The sequence below is a fragment of the Palaemon carinicauda genome, chromosome 35, assembly GCF_036898095.1.
Source record: "Palaemon carinicauda isolate YSFRI2023 chromosome 35, ASM3689809v2, whole genome shotgun sequence".
NCBI classification, from domain to species: Eukaryota; Metazoa; Arthropoda; class Malacostraca; order Decapoda; family Palaemonidae; genus Palaemon; species Palaemon carinicauda.
Window position 1 is genome coordinate 37,123,874 of NC_090759.1, and position 6,250 is coordinate 37,130,123.

Here is a 6,250-nt window from a genome sequence, read left to right on the forward strand (position 1 = left end):
ACCAAAATTCTTTCATTTTCATCCCTTGGCTTTTTCAATTCATCCATTTCTACATATCTGGCATTTATATCATTAATCCAAATTTTATATCTATTAAATAATCCAAAATTCTTTAATATTCTTCCCTTTGTATCTTTCAATTCAATTTATCCAATTCTTCGTCACAATAAAAAAAAAAAAAAGTAAACCGAACCAGGAAGCTTGGCTTATAAAAGGCCCCAGGTTCCTTCCAAAGCTCTTCGCTTAATTAAAGTGGCGGATTACTTATGACGTCTTCCAAGTGGCAAAGTGACTTTTCAGAAGAAATAATAGGATGATCCACTAAAGGCAATTAAATAGGTAATTGGTGGGGGAATCCCGATTATCAATTATTTTATGTATTACGTCCTCATGATTATAATAAGGCAATTATACGTACAATTTATAGGACTAGAATTGCAAGTATACAAACATACTTTATAGGAAATACATATTAGTGTTAATACGCATTTACCACGTGTGTGTGTGTATATATATATATATATTTATATATATATATATATATATATTTATATATATATATATATATATATATATATATATATATATATAAGCTAACGCATGCACACACACACACACACACATATATATATATGTATATATATATATATATATTTATATATATATATATATATATATATATATATATATATATATATATGTATATATATACAGTATATAATATATGTATATATATATAAATAAATAAATATATATACCGTATAAATATATATATATATATATATATATATATATATATATATATATTTATATATATATATATATATATATATATATATATATATATATATATATATACATTGATGTGAAAATACAAATGTACTATATGTATATATCCATACATTATACATATTATTACTTGAATAGTTTGAATTCAGAAATTAACTATAGAAAGAGTATTGATATAATTCTACTTCCTTATTCTAAAATATACCTTTGAGAATACCAGTTAAAATGACTAGATTCTCTTAAAGAAGAGTAGAAGAGAGAGAGAGAGAGAGAGAGAGAGAGAGAGAGAGAGAGAGAGTGAGAGAGAGAGAGAGAGAGAGAGAGAGAGAGAGAGAGAGCCACAGGTTCCTCGACCTATCCTTTCTTTCACATCTGAATAGGATGAACTTGTTGACCTCTTGACACTCTGTTATGACTATTATATCAATCCAAGATTCGGTCTATCACTCCTTTTCGGGTCAAAGGCTCGGCTGACAGCTTCGGTGGATCCAATATTGGAATGGTTTTCAGTATATTTGTGGGTCCATATTCTGATAGATAAATACTTTACTTTAAGGGATGCTGTATATTTTTGGGTCCATATTCTGATAGATAAATATTTTACTTTACTTTAAGGGATGCTGTATATTTTTGGGCCATATTCTGATAGATAAATATTTTACTTTACTTTAAGGGATGCTGTATATTTTTGGGCCCATATTCTGATAGATAAATACTTTACTTTACTTTAAGGGATGCTGTATATTTTTGGGCCCATATTCTGATAGATAAATACTTTACTTTAAGGGATGCTGTATATTTGTGGCCCATATTCTGATAGATAAATATTTTACTTTACTTTAAGGGATGCTGTATATTTTTGGGTCCATATTCTGATAGATAAATATTTTACTTTACTTTAAGGGATGCTGTATATTTTTTAGGCCATATTCTGATAGATAAATACTTTACTGTACTTTAAGGGATGCTGTATATTTGTGGGTCCATATTCTGATAGATAAATATTTTACTTTATTTTAAGGGATGCTGTATATTTTTTAGGCCATATTCTGATAGATAAATACTTTACTGTACTTTAAGGGATGCTGTATATTTGTGGGTCCATATTCTGATAGATAAATATTTTACTTTACTTTAAGGGATGCTGTATATTTTTGGGCCATAATCTGATAGATAAATATTTTACTTTACTTTAAGGGATGCTGTATATTTTTGGGTCCATATTCTGATAGATAAATATTTTACTGTACTTTAAGGGATGCTGTATATTTGTGGGTCCATATTCTGATAGATAAATATTTTACTTTACTTTAAGGGATGCTGTATATTTTTTGGGCCCATATTCTGATAGATAAATATTTTACTTTACTTTAAGGGATGCTGTATATTTTTGGGCCATATTCTGAGAGATAAATACTTTACTTTACTTTAAGGGATGCTGTATATTTTTGGGCCCATATTCTGATAGATAAATACTTTACTTTACTTTAAGGAATGATGTATATTTTTGGGTCCATATTCTGATAGATAAATATTTTACTTTACTTTAAGGGATGCTGTATATTTTTTAGGCCATATTCTGATAGATAAATACTTTACTGTACTTTAAGGGATGCTGTATATTTGTGGGTCCATATTCTGATAGATAAATATTTTACTTTACTTTAAGGGATGCTGTATATTTTTTGGGCCCATATTCTGATAGATAAATATTTTACTTTACTTTAAGGGATGCTGTATATTTTTGGGCCATATTCTGATAGATAAATACTTTACTTTACTTTAAGGGATGCTGTATATTTTTGGGCCCATATTCTGATAGATAAATACTTTACTTTAAGGGATGCTGTATATTTTTGGGCCCATATTCTGATAAATAAATACTTTACTTTAAGGGATGCTGTATATTTTTGGGTCCATATTCTGATAGATAAATATTTTACTTTACTTTAAGGGATGCTGTATATTTTTTGGGCCATATTCTGATAGATAAATATTTTTACTTTACTTTAAGGGATGCTGTATATTTTTTAGGCCATATTCTGATAGATAAATACTTTACTGTACTTTAAGGGATGCTGTATATTTGTGGGTCCATATTCTGATAGATAAATATTTTACTTTACTTTAAGGGATGCTGTATATTTTTTAGGCCATATTCTGATAGATAAATACTTTACTGTACTTTAAGGGATGCTGTATATTTGTGGGTCCATATTCTGATAGATAAATATTTTACTTTACTTTAAGGGATGCTGTATATTTTTTAGGCTATATTCTGATAGATAAATACTTTACTTTACTTTAAGGGATGCTGTATATTTTTGGGCCATATTCTGATAGATAAATATTTTACTTTACTTTAAGGGATGCTGTATATTTGTGGGTCCATATTCTGATAGATAAATATTTTACTTTACTTTAAGGGATGCTGTATATTTTTGGGCCATAATCTGATAGATAAATATTTTACTTTACTTTAAGGGATGCTGTATATTTTTTGGGCCATATTCTGATAGATAAATATTTTACTTTACTTTAAGGGATGCTGTATATTTTTTGGGCCATATTCTGATAGATAAATACTTTACTTTAAGGTATGCTGTATATTTGTGGCCCATATTCTGATAGATAAATATTTTACTTTACTTTAAGGGATGCTGTATATTTTTGGGCCATATTCTGATAGATAAATACTTTACTTTAAGGGATGCTGTATATTTTTGGGCCATATTCTGATAGATAAATACTTTACTTTAAGGGATGCTGTATATTTTTGGGTCCATATTCTGATAGATAGATATTTTACTTTACTTTAAGGGATGCTGTATATTTTTTAGGCTATATTCTGATAGATAAATACTTTACTTTACTTTAAGGGATGCTGTATATTTGTGGGTCCATATTCTGATAGATAAATATTTTACTTTACTTTAAGGGATGCTGTATATTTTTTAGGCTATATTCTGATAGATAAATACTTTACTTTACTTTAAGGGATGCTGTATATTTTTGGGCCATATTCTGATAGATAAATATTTTACTTTACTTTAAGGGATGCTGTATATTTGTGGGTCCATATTCTGATAGATAAATATTTTACTTTACTTTAAGGGATGCTGTATATTTTTGGGCCATATTCTGATAGATAAATACTTTACTTTACTTTAAGGGATGCTGTATATTTTTGGGTCCATATTCTGATAGATAAATATTTTACTTTACTTTAAGGGATGCTGTATATTTTTTAGGCTATATTCTGATAGATAAATACTTTACTTTACTTTAAGGGATGCTGTATATTTTTGGGCCCATATTCTGATAGATAAATACTTTACTTTAAGGGATGCTGTATATTTGTGGGCCATATTCTGATAAATAAATACTTTACTTTAAGGGATGCTGTATATTTTTGGGTCCATATTCTGATAGATAAATATTTTACTTTACTTTAAGGGATGCTGTATATTTTTAGGCTATATTCTGATAGATAAATACTTTACTTTACTTTAAGGGATGCTGTATATTTTTGGGCCATATTCTGATAGATAAATACTTTACTTTACTTTAAGGAATGCTGTATATTTTTGGGCCACATTCTGATAGATAAATAATTTACTTTACTTTAAGGAATGCTGTATATTTTTGGGCCCTATTCTGATAGATAAATAATTTACTTTACTTTAACGGATGCTGTATATTTTTGGGCCACATTCTGATAGATAAATAATTTACTTTACTTTAAGGAATGCTGTATATTTTTTGGGCCCATATTCTGATAGATAAATACTTTACTTTACTTTAAGGAATGCTGTATATTTTTGGGCCCTATTCTGATAGATAAATAATTTACTTTACTTTAACGGATGCTGTATATTTTTGGGCCATATTCTGATAGATAAATAATTTACTTTACTTTAAGGAATGCTGTATATTTTTGGGCCATATTCTGATAGATAAATATTCTACTTTACTTTAAGGGATGCTCTATATTTTTAGGCCATATTCTGATAGATAAATACTTTACTTTACTTTAAGGGATGCTGTATATTTGTGGGTCCATATTCTGATAGATAAATATTTTACTTTACTTTGAGGGATGCTGTATATTTTTTGGGTCCATATTCTGATAGATAAATATTTTACTTTAAGGGATGCTGTATATTTGTTGGCCATATTCTGATATATAAATACATTACTTTACTTTAAGGGATGCTTTTCTGGTCCTATACAGCAGGGGAAATCTACTCTCTACTGGAACTCCACAGTCATTTTATAATGTCCGTTCCAAAGCATTCAAAATTTCATCCCACGCATTGCTTGTTTCTTGTCAAATCCACACTATAGAAACAAATAAACAAAGAGAGAGAGAGAGAGAGAGAGAGAGAGAGAGAGAGAGAGAGAGAGAGAGAGAGAGAGAGAGAGAGAGAATCTTAATAAGAAGCCAGGGTAAATCAAATGACAGGCTACACAGACCCAATCCATTTCCAAAATGAACTCGAGGCGAGGTTAAACCTCGCTCCATATAACCCCACCTTTCAAAAAAAAGCCGATGCGTAATGGATACAACATGGCGGGTCACGCAGTGCTACCTCAGGTCACAGTATCGCATTCCAGGTCACACGGTGCACATAAGAGGTCCTTGGGTCCTGCATCTGCTGATCAATACCCAACTCGGGGCCCAGCAAATGGAGGACGAGGGCGTAGAACAGCATGAGAGGGGAACGCCATTGGTTCAAGAGGGGGCAGGATGGGTTATGTGGTTGCTGGAGGAATCGAGGGGAAATGTGGAGGATGGGAGGCCCTGGGCGAAGGATGGGCTATCTAAAATGGATCAGCAACTTGTGAATCCTATTTTTTTATCTGCTTATGATTTATCGTTCATTAATCTCAAGTCACAAATCAAAGCAAACGATAGAGCCTTAATTAGTTTCCTTAATGACTTGATTTTTTTTTTTTTTTTCGAAAAATTTGAATTTTCTTTTACAATCGATGAAAAAGATGAGAAAATACCAATGAATATATTAATATAATAAATTCCTATTTTAAGTTATAGATTCAATTAACAACAGATATAGATTCGGTTAACGACAATTAAAGATTCGGTTAACAACAGTTATAGATTCAGTTAACAACAGTCTTATTGAAAGGCACGAGAAACGCAATAATCCTCCTTTTTTTTTTTTTTTTTTTTTTTTTTGAGTCCAATTTTATCATTCCATCAAGTTGATCATCTAAGGCCACAGAAGCTCTACGGGGATTACTGATAATCCCATTTCACTTTGTTGCAGACGAAAAAATATTTATTATCTGATACTACCAAGCGGAAGGTATCGATTTAGAGCGGTTATTTTCATTCGATCTGAAATGATTTTCACAGCGTTAGCCGTCATGCTAGAAAATTCACTTTTACAAAGGATAAATTGAAGATAAAATGCACCTTTACCAAGGATATATTGAA